The sequence below is a fragment of the Hyla sarda genome, chromosome 3 (genome assembly GCF_029499605.1).
Source record: "Hyla sarda isolate aHylSar1 chromosome 3, aHylSar1.hap1, whole genome shotgun sequence".
NCBI lineage: Eukaryota > Metazoa > Chordata > Amphibia > Anura > Hylidae > Hyla > Hyla sarda.
In genome coordinates this window covers 433,597,508-433,620,722 of record NC_079191.1, presented here as the reverse complement: position 1 = coordinate 433,620,722, position 23,215 = coordinate 433,597,508, and the positions used below count along the sequence as shown (strand labels likewise).

The 23,215-nt window shown below is 47.3% G+C and overlaps 1 protein-coding gene across 1 annotated transcript in view; it reads right to left on the bottom strand.

Annotated features, from left to right (window-relative positions):
* LOC130363140 (calpain-13-like) overlaps positions 1 to 22,350 on the bottom strand; it is a 212,145-nt gene extending 189,795 nt beyond the window's left edge. Inside the window, exon 1 of the mRNA XM_056568540.1 lies at positions 22,240 to 22,350. The gene's annotated coding sequence lies outside the window, so the exon portion shown is untranslated. The remainder of the gene's footprint in view (positions 1 to 22,239) is intronic.
* Between the last annotated feature and the right edge of the window lie 865 nt (positions 22,351 to 23,215).

Here is a 23,215-nt window from a genome sequence, read left to right as displayed (position 1 = left end):
TATTCTAATTGTTACACATCCACACCGTTTATCTGGTGTAGGATTCTATTGTGGCACTTGTAGTCCGCTGCAGGCATCCTCCATTGTATGCATTTTTATGCTGGGGATCGCCCCTAGCAACGGACTACAAGGGCAGGATCTGCTCCCCCAGTATAAATGCACAACCGCATTTGGGGTTGAGCACCTCCAGCCATTTGAGACCACGTTTTTTGTTGTTTGTTTAAATTTTAAATTTGGAGGTGTGTAAACTCCAACATTAATGCGCCTTGAATATCTACCAGGCAGCATTAAGGTAGCACCTGTGAGGCCAGGCACCCATATTAGCCAACTCAGGTGGGGCTTGCAGCTTGCCTCCCTCCTCCCATTGCATGTGTGCGTAGTAACACTGGAGGGTATCTGGAAGGAAGTTGTGAGCCAGCCGAATGCTGCCGTAATTGCCCACTGGCCCCTGTTCTGTTTATCACGCACAGGTAGGTTAGCGTTAGGTCTCGCACCAAATTGAGAAACCTTGGCGTTGGTGTGCGGGCTCTGGTGTGTCCTTCATATAAGGATATACTGGTGACTGTCTCAATTTTAACATCAGTGTTGAGGGATTAGCCAATGTCATTGTATACATCTACCACAGTAGTGACCCATATTCTTGAGTTGCATTTTGGCAACAGCTGGAGGCACACTGTTTGGGAAACACTGTTCTAAGGACAAAGGGGATTTACTCCATTACCTCCTGGAGATATGAGATAGATAGGTAGATATGAGATAGATAGATAGATAGATAGATATGAGATAGATAGATATGAGATAGGTAGATATGAGATAGATAGATAAATATGAGATAGATAGATAGATAGGTAGATATGAGATAGGTAGATATGAGATGGATAGGTAGATATGAGATGGATAGGTAGATATGAGATGGATAGGTAGATATGAGATGGATAGGTAGATATGAGATGGATAGGTAGATATGAGATGGATAGGTAGATATGAGATAGATAGATAGATAGATAGATAGATATGAGATAGATAGATAGATAAATAGTTGTTCTAGCCTATTATGAGGCTGTTATAGCGCCAACTGCAGGGGATTTATGGTAATACAAGCCGGCTATTCAAATTAAGATAATGGGAAAATCTTGTTACAAAGCATTAATTATCCTCAGTGATGTAAAATGTCAAGTTATCTCCCAAAAATTGCAAAATTCTCCCGTCATACATGTGCCAGCAAATTTTGCTGTCATTTTACTGGGACTTTTAGTGGGCGAACCCCAAGAGTAAAGCTGAGTATGTGACGTTATGTGGTTGTAACCATGACACTCCGCACTATACAGGTGACCCTTGACCCCATGTGACGTTGTCATTAACAGCTTTACGCTAATTTACATTGAGGTTTATTGCTTTGTCAATGACCTGATCCAGCAGAACATTCCTGGGAAATGACAGCGGGGTATACTGATACAAGAAGAGTTATGGTATATCCACAGGGCAGGGCTGCTTCTGGGAACCTACCAGTGGTCTCCAAACTGTGGACCTCCAGCTGTTGTAGAACTACATCTCTCAGCATGCCTGGGTACAGGGTGTCCTAAAAAAGGGTAGATATCGATCCAGCAGTGATAAAATGTCCACTTTATTAGAATCCTTTTAACCCCTTAAGGGCCACGGGTTTTTCCGTTTTTGCACTTAACCCCTTAAGGACCGGGGGTTTTTCCGTTTTTGCATTTTCGTTTTTTGCTCCTTGCCTTTAAAAAATCATAACTCTTTCAATTTTGCACCTAAAAATCCATATGATGGCTTATTTTTTGCACCACCAATTCTACTTTGTAATGACGTCAGTCATTGTGCCCAAAAATCTACGGTGAAACGGGAAAAAAAATCATTGTGAGACAAAATTGAAAAAAAAAACGCCATTTTGTAACTTTTGGGGGCTTCCGTTTCTACGTAGTACATTTTTCGGTAAAAATGACACCTCATATGTATTCTGTAGGTCCATACGATTAAAATGATACCCTACTTATACAGGTTTGAATTTGTCGCACTTCTGGAAAAAATCATAACTTCATGCAGAAAAATGTATACGTTTAAAATTGTCATCTTCTGACCCCTATAACTTTTTTATTTTTCCGTGTATGGGGCGGTATGAGGGCTCATTTTTTGCGCCGTGATCTGAAGTTTTTAACGGTATCATTTTTGCATTGATAGGACTTATTGATCGCTTTTTATTCATTTTTTCATGATATAGAAAGTGACCAAAAATGCACTATTTTGGACTTTGGAATTTTTTTGCGCGCACGCCATTGACCGTGCGGTTTAATTAACGATATATTTTTATAACTCGGACATTTCCGCACGCGGCGATACCATTTATGTTTATTTTTATTTTTATTTACACTGTGTTTTTTCTTTTATGGGAAAAGGGGGGTGATTCAAACTTTTAATAGGGAAGGGGTTAAATGATGTTTATTCACTTTTTTTTTGCACTTTTTTTTTGCAGTGTTATAGGTCCCATAGGGACCTATAACACTGCACACACTGATCTTTTACATTGATCACTGGTTTCTCATAAGAAACCAGTGATCGATGATTCTGCCGCATGACTGCTCATGCCTGGATCTCAGGCACTGAGCAGTCATTCGGCGATCGGACAGCGAGGAGGCAGGTAGGGGCCCTCCCGCTGTCCTGTCAGCTGTTCGGGATGCCGAGATTTCACCGCGGCTATCCCGAACAGCCCACTGAGCTAGCCGGCATGCTTTCGGTTTCACTTTAGACGCGGCGTTCAACTTTGAACGCCGCGTCTAAAGGGTTAATAGCGCGCGGCACAGCGATCAATGCCGCGCGCTATTAGCCACGGGTCCCGGCCGTTGTTAGAGGCCGGGCCCGAACCGCTATGACGCGGGGCCACGCCGTGGCCCCGCGTTATAGATCGGGAGTGGACACATGACGTTCCAGTACGTCATGTGTCCTTAAGGGGTTAAAGGGGTACTCCGGTGCTTAGACATCTTATCCCCTATCCGCCGCTGGGGACCCCCGTGATCTTGCACACCACACCCCGTTAAAATCAGTCCCTGGAGCATGTTCGCTCCGGGTCTGATTACCGGCGACCACGGGGCAGGCGGCGTGTGATGTCACGCCTCTGCCCCCGTGTGACGTCACGCTACGCCCCTCAATGCAAGCCTATGGGAGGGGGCGTGACAGCCGTCACGCCCCCTCCCATAGGCTTGCATTGAGGGACGGAGCGTGACGTCACACGGGGGCGGAGGAGTGACATCACACGCCGCTTGCCCCGTGGTCGCTGGTAATCAGACCCGGAGCATGTTCGCTCCGGTGACTGATTTTAACGGGGTGCAGTGTGCAAGATCACGGGGTCCCCAGCGGCAGGACCCCCCGCGATCAGGCATCTTATCCCCTATCCTTTAAGTTTTTTCCTCATCACCTAAAAATCATGGGAGTGCCGGATGGGACAAAGTCTTTTTTGGTGCGGCAGGCGGTGCGGGGGTTTCATAAGGGGGCTAGTTCTAGGGATTTGCGCAAACCGGTGATGTTTTCTTTGTTGTTGCTCTTGGGTTCTTTATTGACTGGGGTGTGTTTTTCGGTATATGAGCAATGTTTGTTCCGTTTAGCTTTTGCGTTGGCGTTTTTCGGGGCTTTTCGTATATCGGAGTTGGTGTCTCCTAATCGTTGTCGGGCCGGGGGGCTTCTTTTTTCGGATGTGGTTTTGGTGGAAAGGGTTTTGCAGTGCCGCGTTTGGCGGTCGAAGACGGATCAGATGGGTCGGGGGGCGGTGGTGCGTTTGGCGCGACAGGGGAGTTCGGGGATGTGCCCGGTGGCTTGTTACTCCGCGTTTTTGGCTTTGCGGGTGGGGGTTGTGGGTCCGTTGCTGGTCCATGCTGACGGGGGTTTTCTGTCTCGTTTTCAGTTTGTGGGGGTTTTCCGTAAGTGTTTGCGTGCAGCGGGATACGTGGCGGAGGAATACAGTTCTCATTCCTTCCGGATAGGTGCGGCGACCGAGGCGTCTCGGTGGGGCCTGGGACCGGAGATGGTTAAGCGGATTGGGAGGTGGGAATCTGAGAGGTATAGGCTGTACGTTCGTCCTCATTTGTTGTGATGTGCGTGGGTTTGCGCTTGTGGGTTGTACTGTATTATTTTCTTTTGTCGTTTCAGGTGGAGCGGCTGGGCTTGTCTGGATTGTCGGCCATTCATATGTGACGCGTGGGGCAGTACGGGCGGGGGTTCGGTCGGCGGGCAGACAGTTGGGGTTGGACGGTTCAGTGGCCCAGGTTCGCTGGTTGGGTAAGGGGGGCATGAGGTGGTCAGAACTGTTGTCCAGGGTCCAGTTCTTTGTTCAGCTGGACCGGTCCCCAGATGTCCTAGTTGTCCATTTAGGTGGGAATGATTTGGGGGTGCGCAGGTCTCGAGACTTGATCAGGGACATTAAACTGGACCTGTTGCGCTTGTGGTCTTCTTTCCCGGATTTGGTCCTGGTGTGGTCCGAGATGGTTGCCAGGCAGAAATGAAGGCAGGCTCGGTCAGTGGTGGCGATCAACAAGGCGAGGATTAAGGTGAATAAGGTGAGTAAGTTCGTGGCCAGGAATGGGGGTCTGGTGGCGCGGCACCGGGATTTGGAGGAAGGGGGTGCGGATTTTGTGGCCTCGGATGGTATTCATCTTAATGGGATGGGTATGGATCTTTGGCTTCTTGAGTTGAAGGAGACGGTGGAGAGGGCATTGAGGCTGTGGAGGAACGGGGGCAAGTAAGGGGTCACTTGTCCCCGTTGTGGCGGGGTCAGGAGAGGAATCTGGGGAGGCACCAGTGGATGGGCATGGTATGTTGGATGGTGTGGAGGTGGGCTGGGAGCGGTTCCCAGCCCGAAGGTGGAATTCAGGTTGGTGGGCTTCACAAAATGGTGCTCCTGTGCAGGTGAGCTACGGCTAGGAGCAAGTGAAGATCCCATCACCTGTGGTCTGGTAACGGTGCCCCTCGGGTTCTTCTCCTGCGCTAATAGACATCCTAATGTTAGGACAGGTTATATTGTTATGTATGACGTTCATACATCGGTTTACAATGTTGTAATTGATTATTTATGTTATTTAATAAATGGGCTGCTGTGGCCTTTGTTTAACCAACACATGTCTTATGTCATTTATCGGAGGGAATAAGTTAAGATTAAGTTAAAGGTGTTAAATGATAGATGATCTGGTGGGGGGTCATAGCAGCTATAATATCCCCTAGTCATGTATAACACAAACAAGGATAAATTGGCCAGCACTACTGATACCAAACTATTATATGGACCTGGCATACAGGTGCAGGCTGCTGGGCTAAATATACAGCAACAGGAGAATACAGCAGCACACTGCTAGCACAATGATACAGATAAAACATGAAATGCTATACAGCTATAGTGCAAAAAATGAAAAAGTGAGGTACTTAGCTCACAATTTGTCGGCCAAATAGCGAGATAATAGCGAGATAATAGCAAGAGAGCAGCACTCACAGGATATGTGCAATGGTGATAGGGTGCGTTCAGTTGCTGCATGTCACGATGCCGGCTGGCAGGTAGTGGATCCTCTGTGCCAGAGAGGGATTGGCGTGGACCGTGCTAGTGGATCGGTTCTAAGTCACTACTGGTTTTCACCAGAGCCCGCCGCAAAGCGGGATGGTCTTGCTGCGGCGGTAGTGACCAGGTCGTATCCACTAGCAACGGCTCAACCTCTCTGACTGCTGAAGATAGGCGCGGTACAAGGGAGTAGACAGAAGCAAGGTCGGACGTAGCAGAAGGTCGGGGCAGGCAGCAAGGATCGTAGTCGGGGGCAACGGCAGGAGGTCTGGAACACAGGCTAGGAACACACAAGGAAACGCTTTCACTGGCACAATGGCAACAAGATCCGGCGAGGGAGTGAAGGGGAAGTGAGGTATAAATAGGGAGTGCACAGGTGAACACACTAATTGGAACCACTGCGCCAATCAGCGGCGCAGTGGCCCTTTAAATCGCAGAGACCCGGCGCGCGCGCGCCCTAGGGAGCGGGGCCGCGCGCGCCGGGACAGGACAGACGGAGAGCGAGTCAGGTACGGGAGCCGGGATGCGCATCGCGAGCGGGCGCTACCCGCATCGCGAATCGCATCCCGGCTGGAGACGGTATCGCAGCGCACCGGGTCAGTGGAGCTGCCCGGAGCGCTGCGGTAGCGAGAGAGAAGCGAGCGCTCCGGGGAGGAGCGGGGACCCGGAGCGCTCGGCGTAACAGCACCCCCCCCCTTGGGTCTCCCCCTCTTCTTAGAGCCTGAGAACCTGAGGAGCAGACTTTTGTCTAGGATGTTGTCCTCAGGTTCCCAGGATCTCTCTTCAGGTCCACAGCCCTCCCAATCCACCAAAAAGAACCTTTTTCCTCTGACCGTCTTGGAGGCCAGTATCTCTTTCACTGAGAAGACGTCAGAAGAACCGGAGACAGGAGTGGGAGAAACTAATTTGGGAGAGAAACGGTTGATGATGAGTGGTTTAAGAAGAGAGACATGAAAGGCATTAGGAATACGGAGAGAAGGAGGAAGAAGAAGTTTGTAAGAGACGGGATTAATTTGGCACAAGACTTTGAAAGGACCAAGATAGCGTGGACCCAGTTTGTAACTGGGGACACGAAAGCGGACATATTTAGCGGAGAGCCATACCTTGTCTCCGGGAGCAAAAATGGGGGGAGCTCTTCTTTTCTTATCGGCAAACTTTTTCATGCGAGATGAAGCCTGTAAAAGAGAATCTTGGGTCTCTTTCCATATGGTGGAAAGATCACGAGTCACTTCATCTACAGCGGGCAAACCAGAGGGCAAGGGAATAGGGAGGGGGGGAAGAGGGTGACGGCCGTACACCACGAAAAATGGGGATTTGGAGGAAGATTCAGAGACTCTAAAGTTATACGAGAATTCGGCCCATGGTAGAAGATCTGCCCAATCATCCTGGCGGGAGGAAACAAAATGTCGTAAATAATCACCCAAGACCTGGTTAATTCTTCCTACTTGTCCATTGGATTGAGGATGATATGCAGAAGAAAAGTTTAATTTAATCTTGAGTTGTTTACAGAGAGCCCTCCAGAATTTTGACACGAATTGGACGCCTCTATCCGAGACTATCTGTGTGGGCAACCCGTGAAGACGAAAAATGTGTACAAAAAATTGTTTAGCCAACTGAGGCGCTGAAGGAAGACCAGGAAGAGGGATGAAATGTGCCATCTTGGAGAATCGATCAACGACCACCCAAACAACAGTGTTGCCACGGGATGGGGGTAGGTCTGTAATAAAATCCATACCAATCAGAGACCAAGGCTGTTCAGGGACAGGCAGAGGATGAAGAAAACCAGCGGGCTTCTGGCGAGGAGTCTTATCCCGGGCACAGACAGTGCAGGCTCGCACAAAGTCCACGACATCCGTCTCCAGAGTCGGCCACCAATAGAAGCGAGAGATGAGTTGCAAGGACTTTTTGATGCCCGCATGACCTGCGAGGTGGGAGGAATGACCCCATTTGAGGATTCCGAGGCGTTGGCGTGGAGAGACGAAGGTCTTTCCTGGAGGAGTTTGCCTGATGGAGGCTGGAGAAGTGGAAATCAGGCAGTCAGGAGGAATGATGTGTTGCGGAGAGAGTTCAACTTACGAGGCATCCGAGGAACGAGAGAGAGCATCGGCCCTAATGTTCTTATCGGCAGGCCGAAAGTGAATTTCAAAGTTAAATCGGGCAAAGAACAGAGACCACCTGGCCTGGCGAGGATTCAGCCGTTGGGCAGACTGGAGATAGGAGAGGTTCTTGTGATCGGTGTAAATAATAACTGGAAATCTTGATCCCTCCAGCAGATGCCTCCATTCCTCAAGTGCTAATTTAATGGCTAGAAGCTCTCGATCCCCGATGGAGTAGTTCCTCTCCGCCGGAGAGAAGGTCCTAGAAAAAAAACCACAAGTAACAGCATGCCCGGAAGAATTTTTTTGTAGAAGGACCGCTCCAGCTCCTACAGAGGAGGCATCAACCTCCAATAGGAAGGGTTTAGATGGGTCAGGTCTGGAGAGCACGGGAGCCGAAGAAAAGGCAGACTTGAGCCGTTTAAAGGCGTCTTCCGCTTGAGGAGGCCAAGACTTGGGATTGGCATTTTTTTTGGTTAAAGCCACGATAGGGGCCACAACGGTAGAAAAATGTGGAATAAATTGCCTGTAATAATTGGCGAACCCCAAAAAACGTTGGATAGCACGGAGTCCGGAGGGGCGTGGCCAATCTAAGACGGCAGAGAGTTTGTCTGGATCCATTTGTAGTCCCTGGCCAGAGACCAAGTATCCTAGGAAAGGAAGAGATTGGCATTCAAACAGACATTTCTCTATCTTGGCATAAAGTTGATTGTCACGAAGTCTCTGAAGAACCATACGGACATGCTGGCGGTGTTCTTCTAGATTGGCAGAAAAAATCAGGATATCGTCCAGATATACAACAACACAGGAGTATAAGAGATCACGAAAAATTTCATTAACAAAGTCTTGGAAGACGGCAGGGGCGTTGCACAGGCCAAAGGGCATGACCAGATACTCAAAGTGTCCATCTCTAGTGTTAAATGCCGTTTTCCATTCATCCCCCTCTCTGATGCGGATGAGATTATAAGCACCTCTTAAGTCCAGTTTGGTAAAGATGTGGGCACCTTGGAGGCGATCAAAGAGTTCAGAGATGAGGGGTAGGGGGTAGCGGTTCTTTACCGTGATTTTATTAAGACCGCGGTAGTCAATGCAAGGACGTAGAGAGCCATCTTTTTTGGACACAAAGAAAAATCCGGCTCCGGCAGGAGAGGAGGATTTACGGATAAAGCCTTTTTTTAAATTTTCCTGGATGTACTCCGACATAGCAAGAGTCTCTGGGGCGGACAGAGGATAGATTCTGCCCCGGGGTGGAGTAGTGCCCGGGAGGAGGTCAATAGGACAATCATAAGGCCTGTGAGGAGGTAGAGTCTCAGCTTGTTTTTTGCAAAAAACATCCGCAAAGTCCATATAGGCCTTAGGGAGACCGGTTACAGGGGGAACCACAGAGTCACGGCAAGGGGTACTGGGAAACAAGAGGGCCCCCAACTCTTGATCTCCCCAGAGGACCAATCCAGGGTTGGGGAATGGAGTTGAAGCCAGGGTAGTCCAAGGAGGATTTTGGAAGTGCAATTGGGGAGGACCAAAAATTCAATCTTCTCGTGATGAGGTCCGATGCACATTAGAAGGGGCTCAGTGCGGAAACGTATGGTACAGTCCAATCTTTCATTGTTTACACAATTGATGTAGAGGGGTCTGGCGAGACTGGTCACTGGGATGTTGAACCTGTTGACGAGAGAGGCCAAAATAAAATTTCCTGCAGATCCGGAATCCAAGAAGGCCATAGTAGAGAAGGAGAAGGCAGAGGCAGATATCCGCACAGGCACAGTAAGACGTGGAGAAGCAGAGTAGACATCAAGGACTGTCTCACCTTTGTGCGGAGTCAGCGTACGTCTTCCCAGGCGGGGAGGACGGATAGGACAATCCTTCAGGAAGTGTTCGGTACTGGCACAGTACAGGCAGAGATTCTCCATGCGGCGTCGTGTCCTCTCTTGAGGTGTCAGGCGAGACCGGTCGACCTGCATAGCCTCCACGGCGGGAGGCACAGGAACGGATTGCAGGGGACCAGAGGAGAGAGGAGCCGGGGAGAAAAAACGCCTTGTGCGAACAAAGTCCATATCCTGGCGGAGCTCCTGACGCCTTTCGGAAAAACGCATGTCAATGCGAGTGGCAAGATGGATGAGTTCATGTAGGTTAGCAGGGATTTCTCGTGCGGCCAGAACATCTTTAATGTTGCTGGATAGGCCTTTTTTAAAGGTCGCGCAGAGGGCCTCATTATTCCAGGATAATTCTGAAGCAAGAGTACGGAATTGTACGGTGTACTCGCCAACGGAAGAATTACCCTGGACCAGGTTCAACAGGGCAGTCTCAGCAGAAGAGGCTCGGGCAGGTTCCTCAAAGACACTTCGAATTTCCGAGAAGAAGGAGTGTATAGAGGCAGTGACGGGGTCATTGCGGTCCCAGAGCGGTGTGGCCCATGACAGAGCTTTTCCAGACAGAAGGCTGACTACGAAAGCCACCTTAGACCTTTCAGTAGGGAACTGGTCCGACATCATCTCCAAGTGCAGGGAACATTGGGAAAGAAAGCCACGGCAGAATTTAGAGTCCCCATCAAATTTATCCGGCAAGGATAGTCGTAGACCAGAAGCGGCCACTCGCTGCGGAGGAGGTGCAGGAGCTGGCGGAGGAGATGATTGCTGAAGCTGTGGTAGTAGCTGCTGTAGCATCACGGTCAGTTGAGACAGCTGTTGGCCTTGTTGCGCTATCTGTTGTGACTGCTGGGCGACCACCGTGGTGAGGTCAGCGACAACTGGCAGAGGAACTTCAGCGGGATCCATGGCCGGATCTACTGTCACGATGCCGGCTGGCAGGTAGTGGATCCTCTGTGCCAGAGAGGGATTGGCGTGGACCGTGCTAGTGGATCGGTTCTAAGTCACTACTGGTTTTCACCAGAGCCCGCCGCAAAGCGGGATGGTCTTGCTGCGGCGGTAGTGACCAGGTCGTATCCACTAGCAACGGCTCAACCTCTCTGACTGCTGAAGATAGGCGCGGTACAAGGGAGTAGACAAGAGCAAGGTCGGACGTAGCAGAAGGTCGGGGCAGGCAGCAAGGATCGTAGTCAGGGGCAACGGCAGGAGGTCTGGAACACAGGCTAGGAACACACAAGGAAACGCTTTCACTGGCACAATGGCAACAAGATCCGGCGAGGGAGTGAAGGGGAAGTGAGGTATAAATAGGGAGTGCACAGGTGAACACACTAATTGGAACCACTGCGCCAATCAGCGGCGCAGTGGCCCTTTAAATCGCAGAGACCCGGCGCGCGCGCGCCCTAGGGAGCGGGGCCGCGCGCGCCGGGACAGGACAGACGGAGAGCGAGTCAGGTACGGGAGCCGGGATGCGCATCGCGAGCGGGCGCTACCCGCATCGCGAATCGCATCCCGGCTGGAGACGGTATCGCAGCGCACCGGGTCAGTGGAGCTGCCCGGAGCGCTGCGGTAGCGAGAGAGAAGCGAGCGCTCCGGGGAGGAGCGGGGACCCGGAGCGCTCGGCGTAACACTGCAGATCCCGGTCGCAAATCTCCCCAAGTAATAAACGAAAGGCAACCGCACTCCCATAAGATGCAAAAAAGTTAGGTCTTTATAAAAAGTTAGGTCTTTATAAAAAGTTAGTTAGGTCTTTATTCACACAAGAGTGAAGGTGGCAATGTTTCGGCTAGCTCACCTAGCCATTATCAAGCCATTATCAAGCCATTATCAAGGGCTTGATAATGGCTAGGTGAGCTAGCCGAAACGTCGCCACCTTCACGCTTGTGTGAATAAAGACCTAACTTTTTATAAAGACCTAACTTTTTTGCATCTTATGGGAGTGCTGTTGCCTTTCGTTTATTAGATAGATAGATAGATAGATAGATAGATATGAGATAGATAGATTTGAGATATAGATATGTGGTAACTTTGGTTGATAAAGCCTTGTGGGGGTGTAGGGTAGTTAGGGCGTTGCTGTTCGGAATAATAAAGGGCGCTGTTAACCCTTGTCACTCGTGACGCCAGGGTGAGGGTTAAATACTGTAATCTTGATAGGCCTATTGCCACCCTTCCCAAGAGCAATAGGTGATGCAGAAATAAAGGATTGTCCACAACCACTGTTAACTGAAAACTTGCAGGAACTTTTACTGAAGATTTTCTGTACATGCAGCAATAGTAACAGTCCAGATAACAGAGTCTCTATAGATATAGCTGAGCAGCGATTGACAGTCGGTTGGGATCAGATAAGCTCAATTTAGCTTCTCAGAGATTTTGTAGCATAGATCCGCTGGATTGAAGGGTGCGTTTAGGTCCAGTGATCTTGCGGGGAGTAGCGGGGAATTGCTTAGTCTATCCGCTATGTTAGAGGCCGAGGCCGCAAGGCTTTGGCCTAGTAAATTGTCTTGTAAGCTGCGGAGGTCCTACCTCATCCAGAATCAGCAACCCAAGAGAGCGAGTAATGGCCGCGGCTCCCTTATATGGGCAGGGGCCGGCCGTTTTGGATTGTTCCATAACAACTGTCACTCACCGTTACATTGCATTGTGGGTGAACACGTGACCAAAACCACCAAAGGTCCTTTAGCAAAACCAAAGAGTTCTGAACCTAATCACATGACCCGCAGGTCCTGCTATGCTGAACAGGTAGGCAATTGAATATATATATATATATATATATATATATATATATGTATATATATTTACACTTATATTTATATGAACTTCTATACAAATATGAATTAACTGAGGGGTGACAAGGGGAGAAATATAGAAGAGGGACCCCGACGTTCCTAGGGACTCTGACTATGGGGACCTCTACAAAGGTACAGTATGAAATACGGTACCGGGACACCACAGATATATAGATATGAGATAGATAGATATGAGATAGATAGATATGAGATAGATAGATAGATATGAGATAGATAGATAGATATGAGATAGATAGATAGATAGATAGATATGAGATAGATAGATATGAGATAGATATGAGATAGATAGATATGAGATCGATAGATAGATAGATATGAGATAGATAGATAGATAGATATGAGATAGATAGATATGAGATAGATATGAGATAGATAGATAGATATGAGATAGATAGATAGATGTGAGATATATATAGATAGATATGAGATAGATAGATAGATAGATAGATAGATAGATATGAGATAGATAGATAGATGTGAGATATATAGATATGAGATAGATAGATAGATGTGAGATATATATAGATAGATATGAGATAGATAGATACAAAAATGATCTCCCGCAGCACACATCAGATTTAAAAAAATGCTAAAGTGTTTATTCCATTCCCAAAAAACAAGTCTTACAAAATCAGAGACAGGTCAAGCAGCTCACCCAGTCATTATCTGCTTTTGTAAGACTTGTTCAGTTATGTGGTGTCCCAGTACAGGATGTCGTCCTGTTGGCTAAATGTTGCCTCAGGCACCTCTAGTGTTCCTGTTCTGGGTCCACTACTCTAAGGTGTTTTGTTGTAATGTAATGTGTTCTCCTCCGATGTTATAATCAATGATGTTACCGTCTCCTTAAGGAAGTTTTGCAAAGTGACCCACGTGACCCTGATGCCCCAATGGAAGCCCCCACCTTATTGTTATATAGTGTAAGGGTGGGGGGGGGGAGCTGTGCAGTCATTAGGAGTTGGAGAGCTGAGGAACAGTGTGGAGAAGTGTGAGGAGAAGTCTTAGGTGATCGGAGAGGCCTTAGCACAGAAAGAAGTCTGCAGCCACGCCATTCTCAGGGAAAACCCGTGAAGTTCAAGCCTGGTGGTAAGCACAACGCTCCGTGGAAAAATAATCATCAGTCAGTATAAAGTCTCTAATTCAGCGTGGTTGTCAGTGAGCACAAGTCTGCAGTTTCGGCAACTACAAGTCCCAGCAAGGCGACAGGCTTCCCGAACTTACTCTGCACTTCCCCCTACACAAATCTGTGAAGGATATAACAACATTCCTGCCTCAGCAAAGATAGTTTTCCATAACCTTGCACCGTGGTCATTATTGTCCCTGCGCTTGGCCCAGGAGAAGGAATCTCAACCTTAGTGGAGGTTAACATTGCCCTGGGGTCCCAAACTGTGCATTCCATTCACATTCCACCCCTTGACACCACAGATAGATAGACAGACAGGATATATGGGGTGGACTCACTTTGAGATAAAGTAGAGTCAGAGCCGTCGATCAGTTCACCCCCATCCCCCACAGTTACATCTAATACTCAGTTCTCTATGGGCCGTGCAGCCTCCGGATGGTTCAGGGGAGATCGGGATCGTTCTTCTCCATCCATCATTCCCTCGTACATCGCTCGGCTCATGAATCTGTTCACTTTTCTCTCTTCCCCTGAACAAATTATTTCTAATTAAATGGAAGTAGATGAAGCTAACGGAGCCTGAAGAGGCGTCTGACAGCGGCCGCGGCTCCTGGAGGTGTAATCCTATTATATTCCACATTAAAATCAATCTCCTTCAGTCGCTGCAGCAGAAATCGATGGCTAAAAAGTTGTTTGGCTCCGGAGCGGATCATTAGGTGCAGATTTAGGAGCGGGGCCACTCCATAATATAAAAGGCACCAAACAGAGACTATATGGCAGGTCACCGCCTTTATGTTCTGTAGACGAGGCATTTAATACAACTGATCGATCTTTTCTGGGGATGAAGATTGAAAACTGCTGAATAAGAGGCTGCGGAAAAGTAGAGTAAAGACCTGATTGTGCATTTAAAGGGGTTATCCAGGAAAAAAAACTTTATATATATATATATATATATATATAATCAACTGGCTCCAGAAAGTTAAACAGATTTGTAAATTACTTCTATTAAAAAAACTTAATCCTTTCAGTACTTATGAGCTGCTGAAGTTGAGTTGTTCTTTTCTGCCTAAGTGCTCTCTGATGACACCTGTCTCGGGAACTGTCCAGAGTAGAAGCAAATCCCTATAGCAAACCTCTTCTACTCTGTGCAGTTCCCGAGACAAGCAGAGATGTCAGCAGAGAGCACTGTTGCCAGACAGAAAACAACAACTCAACTTCAGCAGCTGATAATTATTGGAAGGATTAAGATTTTTTAATAGAAGTAATTTACAAATCTGTTTAACTTTCTGGAGCCAGTTCATATAAATATACACACACACACACACACACATATATATATATATATATATATATATATATATATATAAAGTTTTTTCCTGGAATACCCCAGAGATTAATAAAAATAACTTTATTTATATAGCACAGACATATGCTGCAGCACTTCTCATCACTAATATCAGTCTCTGTCGGGGCTCCCAATCTACTTTCATCAAACAGTATGATTTGGAGGAAACTGGGAGAACATACAAACTCCTTGCAGATGAGGGACTTGAACCCAGAATCCCAGAGATACAATGCACCAGCACTAACCACTGAGCTACCATGTTGCCTGCTTTGCTAAACCAGTGTTCTCCAAACTGTGAACCCCGAGGTGGTGCAAAACTACAACTCCCAGCATGCCCATACAGCTGTTGTAGTATAATTAGGAGTGTGGAAGAGTTTTCATGCAAATACAGGGAGAACATACAAACTCCTTGCCTTTAAGGGACTTGAACCCAGGACTGCAATGCATCAGAACTAACCACTGAGCCACTGTGCTACCTACATTCTCTATACCAGTGTTATCCAAACTGTGGACCCCAAGATGTTGCAAAACTACAACTCCCAGCATACCCAGAAAGAAGGTAGTATTATTTGAAGTGCGGTAACTCAGGGAGAACATAAAAACTCCTTGCAGATGGGGGACTTGAACCTAGGGCTGTAATGCAACAGCACTAACCACCAGTGGTCTCCAAGCCATAAATCCACAATTCTTGCAAAACTACAACTCCCAGCATTCCCAGACAGCCATTGGTAGTATGATTTGGAGTGTGGGAGGAAACCCACAGGGAGAACATACAAACTCATTGTAGATGAGGGACTTGAACCCAGTGCTGCAACGCAGCAGAACTAACCACTGAGCCACAGTGCTGTCTACTTCCTCTAAACCAGTGGTCTCCAAACTGTGGACCTCCAGATGTTGCAAAACTACAACTCCCAGCATGCCCGGACAGCCAACGGCTGTCCGGGCATGCTGGGAGTTGTAGTTTTGCAACATCTGGAGGTCCACAGTTAGCAGACCCCTGTTCTAAACCAAAAATCCAGCCCAAGCCCTTGACATTTTATCTACAGCCATTTCTTCAGGGAAAGCTGGGTGACAAAACAGCAGGACCCAAAAGTCAAACTTCTTTTTTTTTTTGGGGGGGGGGGGGGGAGGGGCAGTTTTCCTTTTTGGGGGTCCTCAGAATGTGTCCATGGTTGGGGTGGGATTTTCTTTCGGAAGAATGGCTGCATTCTTCTAAAAACACCGCCACTCCTGTCCACAGGTTGTGTCACGTGGATGCTGAGCTGCAATACCTGACACAACCTCCGGAGAGGAGTGGCGCTGTTTTGGGAAGAATGCAGCAAGGTTTTTTGAATATTGTTCAACCCGTTTAGGAAGAGTATAGGTTAAGCAGGGGCACTTGTCGGAATCCAGGTACCCTTTTAATTGGTGTTTTTCAAGGACCAAGGATGCCTTCAAAATCTGCCCCTCATACATTGTCTGCACAGCAGAGTAGTGACCCCTGACACCTTTAGTGCTGCCATACGCCCATTATTATACTCCCTTTATTGCCTATGGTATACGTGGTATACACGACCTTTGCCCCTGCCTTGCCCTTCTTATTGACGTATAGTTCAGTATAGTTCCTTCCCTCTCGTACTCACCTCAGCTTTTTCCTACATTACCGATGCCCCCCAGTTCTTCTGCCCATATCTGACCACCTTTCTGGAACTGACCCCTGGCAAACCCAGTTTACATAGCAATATTCATTGCATGGAATCCTCTGACGCACCTTTCACCAATTGGTGACTTCTTCAGGGTCCAAGACCTACTGTCCTCCAATGGGCCAGAATTAAAGGTTTTTTTTGTTTGTTTGTTTTTTTTGTTAAATCATCTGGTGCCAGAAAGTTAAACATATTTGTAAATTATTTCTATTAAAAAAATCTTGATCCTTCCAGTACTTATTAGCTGCTAAATACTACAGAAGAAATTATTTTCTTTTTGGAACACAGAGCTCTCTGCTGACATCACGAGCACGGTGCTCTCTGCTGACACCTCTGTCCATTTTAAGAACTGTCCAGAGCAGGAGAAAATCCCCATAGCAAACATATGCTGCTCTGGACAGTTCCTAAAATGGACAGAGATGTCAGCAGAGAACACTGTGCTCGTGATGTCAGCAGAGAGCTCTGTGTTCCAAAAAAGAAAATAATTTCCTCTGTAGTATTCTGCAGCTAATAAGTACTGGAAGGATTAAGATGTTTTAATAGAAATAATTTAGAAATCTGTTTAACTTTCTGGCACCAGTTGATTTAAAAAAAAAATAAACGTTTTCCACCGGAGTACCCCTTTAATCAAATGTCACATTGGGGTCATTTGTGATAGCCTGGAATAGGAAACATATATAGAAAGGAATCCAAAGACAATTGTGACTGGCATTTTAAGGGGCATCTTTGGCATGCACAATGGAAGTATTTTTGGGAGACACTGTGGTGGGCACACTGGGAGGCATCTATAATGATGTCCAATTGGGATCATCTATCTATACTCTGGGGTATTCACTGAAGATGCCCAGGGACACGTATTAGTTTGGCAGTATCAGATACTTTTAGGGGAATTTGGGATTGGCATGCAAAGGGGCATCTGTGGTATAGAGGACCTTGGGGCATTGTGGGAGATACTCTGGGACATCTATTACAGGAAAAATGGGGCATCTGAGGATGAGGCACTTACTGTTGAAGCTATGGTAGGTGCATATTTAGGAAGATGTACTTGGCAATCTAAGGGGCAAGAATGACATAGCCTATGGGCATCTGCTTTAGAACCTCTGGTGATGTCTATTATTGTGCCTGCCATAGATGCTCTGGACATTCTAGGAGACATGGTATATGGTGGGCACCCTAGAAGACATCTGTGGTGGGCATTCTAGGAAACATCTATAGTGGGTACTCTCGGATACATTGATGTTGGGCACTCTAAGAGACAGGATATTTGGTGGGCACTCTAGGATACATGAAATATGGTGGGCACTCTAGGAGACATATGTGGTGGGCATTCTAGGAGACATCTATAGTGGGCACTCTAGGAGACATCTGTGGTGGGCATTCTAGGAAACATCTATAGTGGGTACTCTCGGATACATTGATGTTGGGAACTCTAGGAGACATCTGTAGTGGGCACTCTAGTAGAAAACTGTGGTGGGCACTCTAGGAGACATCTGTAGTGGGCACTCTAGTAGAAAACTGTGGTGGGCACTCTAGGAGACATCTGTAGTGGGCAGTCTAGGAGACATCTGTGGTGGGCATTCTAGGAGACATCTGTAGTGGGCACTCTAGGAGACATCTATAGTGAGCACTAGGAAACATCTGTGGTGGACGTTCTAGGAGTCAAGTGTGGTGGGCGTTCTAGGAGTCATCTGTGATGAGCACTCTAGGAGTCATCTGTGATGGGCAATTTAGGAGACATCTGTGGTGGGCGTTTCAGGAGACATTTATAGTGGGCACTCTAAGAGACATTGGTGGTGGGCACTCTAGGGAACATCTGTAGTGGGCACTCTAGAAGACATCTCTGGTGGGCACTTAAGGAGACATCTGTGGTGGGCACTCTAGAAGACATCTCTGGTGGGCACTTAAGGAGACATCTGTGGTGGGCACTCTAGAAGACATCTCTGGTGGGCACTTAAGGAGACATCTGTGGTGGGCACTCTAGAAGACACCTCTGGTGGGCACTTAAGGAGACATCTGTGGTGGGCACTCTAGAAGACATCTCTGGTGGGCACTTAAGGAGACATCTGTAGTGGGCACTCTAGAAGACATCTCTGGTGGGCACTTAAGGAGACATCTGTAGTGGGCACTCTAGAAGACATCTCTGGTGGGCACTTAAGGAGACATCTGTGGTGGGCCAGCATGGAGTTTCTAGCTTGACAGAATGTATCTCTTCCTTTAAAGGGCAACATCATGATCAGACATCTTATCCCCTTTCCTTTGGATAGGGTAGAAGATGTTTTTCGTCAGACTGCCCCTTTAATATCATTGTATCTGCACAGTTCGTCCCCCCCAACACATTCACAAATCAATAACTACTGGAAGGTCTAATAAGACTTTTCCAGATTCCAAATTCTTATACCAGAAAAAGAACAATTTCCCAAGAAGGATTCTTCTCCGTACATGAAACACTTGATGTAATTCATTTTTTTTCCTTTAAAATTTACATTCATAAAAAAAAAAATTCTCCAAATATTTTCGTAGTTTCAGTGTATTACATGTGGCGGCTTCAGCCACCATTCTGCTCCGGATTCTATAACTACAGCTGTGCTTTACATTCCTGAATCCGGAGCCTCAGGATATAGGAAAGTTTCTGCCGACAGCACCATTTATATCCTGTAATAATGCTGATACATGCCGATAACATTTGCCATAGTCACAATTTAACTACGCAGCAGGTACCGTGGTCTGGGAATAGATGGGAGACCAACAACAATACTCAGAGCAATGTTAACAACCAGTATGCCTCCAGCTGTTGCAAAACTACAACTCCCAGCATGCTAAGCAGCAGGTATCATGGTCTGGACAGTGGATGGGAGACAAACAACAATACTCAGAGCAATGTTTACCAACCAGTGTGCCTCCAGCTGTTGCAAAACTACAACTCCCAGCATGCTAAGTAGCAGGCATCATGGTCTGGACAGTCAATGGGAGATCAACAGCAATGTCTAGAGCAGTGTTTCCCAACCAGGTGTGCCTCCAGCTGTTGCAGAACTACAACTGTCAGCATGCTGAACAGCAGGAATCATGGTCTGGACAGTGGATGGGAGACCAACACCAATGCTCAGAGCAGTGTTTACCAACCAGGCATGCCTCCAGCTGTTGCAGAACTAGAACTACCAGCATGCTGATCAGCAGGTATCATGGTCTGGGCAGTGGATGGGAGACCAACAGCAATGCTCAGAGCAGTGTTTCCCAACCAGTCTGCCTCCAGCTGTTGCAGAACTACAAAATCCCAGCAAGCTAAGCAGCAGGTATCATGGTCTGGACAGTCAATGGGAGACCAACAGCCATGCTCAGAGCAGTGTTTCCCAACCAGGCGTGCCTCCAGCTGTTGCAAAACTACAACTCCCAGCAGGCCTGGACAGCCAAAGGCTGTCCGGGCATGCTGGGAGTTGTAGTTTTGCAACAGCTGGATGCACACTTGTTGGGAAACACTAATCTACACCAAGAACCCATGACAGGTCTGTGACAAATGTCCACTTCTGGTGCCCCATTTTCTATTTGCCCGAGGTGCCAACTTTAATGTCTTCCTAAGATGCTTTGGGAGTTCCCAAATGCTTACTTTCATTCTTTTTGTCAAAGATGCCCCCCCCCCCCCCCCCCCCAGTGCTTGCTCCAGGTGCCCCCTTACCTCAAGTGCCCAGTTTAGTGATGTCCTTGTGGTGGCCCAGTACAGGAGTTGTACCCCTGTAACATTGCTGTCCTGTGTGGCGGACTCTATTGCAGTGTCCCCTTAGTCCCCCCTTAATCTGTGTATCATAAATGGTTAACAAGTGCTTCATGTTATGTATGAGAATGCCTTTATAATGTTATATACTTTTAAATGTTCTTACCAAGTTTTGTAACCTGGGAAGGTGTCAGTGACCAGATGACTTGTGGGTGACCTATAGGACCCCTCCAAAGTGCTCCTATATAAACCCTGGGAGGAGCTGCTGAGGAACAGTCAAGACCTGAGAGTGTCTGGTGTCCTGAAGAGACCCAAGGCCGACCATGCAGCCACCCAGCCACCAACCAAGTGCCCCACAGGTGAACGTCAAAGCCTGGTAAGCTACCATAGGGGTGAAGTCAAGTCAGTCAAGTCTGTCTAAATTCAGCGTGGGTCTGCAGCATTCTATTCAAGTCCACTACAAGTCTCAGCGAGCCCGCAAGTCTCTAAAATCACTAGTCACCTCCTTGGGCCTAACTGAGCGGTAAAGACTATTCCATCTGTCTGCCTCAGTAAAGCGGCCCTTGTTCCGTAACTTTGCGTCGGAGTCATTATTATCCCCGTGCCTAGCCCAAGATCCAGCGGCCATACCTCGGGTGGTGCAGAGGTTAACCACGCCCTGGCGTCACGAATACAAGCAGTTAATGCCATCTGCCCCTAGGGTAATAACATGTGCCCTTATCATACCATCACCACACCCTCTTTAGTATTTCGGCCTCATGTTCCCCATTTAGCACATCTCCTCCAGTTGATGCTTTTTAGCATCCCACTTCTGGGTGCCCCCTTGCAATCTCCCTGCTCTTGGTGCCCCCTTACTTCAAGTGCCCAGTTTATTGATGCCTTCTTTAGTAATTCTGCCTCACGTGCCCCATTTAGGGTATCTCATGTGCCCCATTTAGCGTATCTCCTCCAGTTGACACTTTTCAGCATCCCAGTCCTGGGTACTCCTGGCCCCTTGCAGTCTCCCTGCCCTTGGTGCCCCCTTACCTCAAGTGCCCAGTTTAGTGATGCCTTCTTTATTAATTCTGCCCTTTTTAACGTATCTACCCTAGCTGACGCTTTTCAGCATCATAGACCAGGGTACCCTTTTTCAATCTCTTAAGGTACCTAAGTAGTGTCTTTCCAAAACACTACCTGTCCTGGATGCCCATTTAATGTCTGCCCCATATGGCCAAAACTAATGGTGTACAGAGTGAAAATCTGCTAATTAATATGTATCCAGTGTGAACAAGGCTTATACTGGAGACAATGGGGGGGGGGGGGATTCCGATCAGTTACCACAAGTCCCTTATTCACTCTCTGGTAACATTATTTACCTACCGGTAACATGGGACAGAAGGTTATGCTGGTAATGTTAGTTCCTCAACTACTAAAGTGTCTCCAGCTGTTGCAAAACTACAACTCCCAGCATGCTAAGCAGCAGGTATCATGGTCTGGGCAGTGGATGGGAGACCTACAACAATGCTCAGAGCAGTGCTTCTAAACCAGTGTGCCTCCATCTGTTGCAAAACTACAACTCCCAGCATGCTAAGCATCAGGTATCATGGTCTGGGCAGTCGATGGGAGACCAACAACAGTGTTCAGAGCAGTGTTTCCCAACCAGGATGCCTCCAGCTATTGCAAAACTACAACTCCCAGTATGCTAAGCAGCAGGTATCATGGTCTGGGCAGTGGATGGGAGACCAACAGCAATGCTCACAGCAGTGTTTCCCAACCAGGATGCCTCCAGCTGCTGCAAAACTACAACTGCCAGCATGCTAAGCAGCAGGTATCATGGTCTGGGCATTGGATGGGAGACCAACAACAATATTCAGAGCAGTGTTTCCCAACCAGGATGCCTCCAGCTGTTGAAAAACTACAACTCCCAACATGTCCGGACAGCAGAAGGCTGTCCGGGCATGCTGGAAGTTGTAGTTTTGCAACAGCTGGAGGCACCCTGGTTGGGAAACACCGGTCTACGGGCACAAAAACAAGGATGTCTAGTGTCTTAAGACATCGTACACATGACGTTAACGGTGATCTCAATGGGTTTACCTTAAGGTCCTTCAAGGAACCATCCAGTTATGATCAAAGTCTCTCCTCTGCTCCACGATCTCCGGGTGTAACGTTGTATTTCCTCAGTATTGTTCCTTCTTCTTCAGTCCTTGCCTTAGATAAACATTGGCCGTATTGTATCTGTATTCCTGTATATTTGCCAATCAGTAATTGACTTGTAGTCAGAGTTTTCTTTACAGTCAGGTGAGAGCTGAGTGAAGTTTACCTGAGCTCCGAGGGTGTCCGCTCTGCCTGTATTTACATGCTGCTATTAGGGAAATGAGCAGATCCCCCACCCCCCTCCGAGACGAGGGCTACGTCACTGATCCTGGAGTTGTCACCTGTATATAAGGCCATTATCTTTATAGGAGGGTCATGTGCACACCGGCCGGCCCTTCTTGCCTTGTTTTCATGCTCCTGCCAATGAACAAGTTCCAGACTATAGAAAACTTGATAGAAACTGTTATAGACTTGTAATAGAATATATATATATATATATATATATTTCTGAAAAATCGGTTGCTATGGGCAACTGCATCACTTTTCCTCTACACAGGTTTTGATAAATCTCCCCCAATATATAATAATCATTCATAACAATTTGATTCCAAGGGTCCTTGGCATCTGGATATTGAAGATGTCTATGCCAACCCCCTTGATGGTCTAGTGCAGTAGTCTCCAAACTGTGGACCTCCAGATGTTGCAAAACTACAATTCCTAGCATGCTTATACAGCTATTGTTAAGCATGTATTAGTGACTAAGCACACACATCATTATTAGTCGTAATATTAGTCTCAGTATTCAGGATTTGGTCAGTACCAGTATGATGGTAATATGTATGGTGATAATATTCCTCCTTGTGTACTGGTATTATTGGTAATATTGGCCTCAGTATACAGGATTTGGTCAGTAATAGTATGATGGCAATATGTATGGTTATAATATTCCTTCTTGTATACTGATAGTATTGGTAAT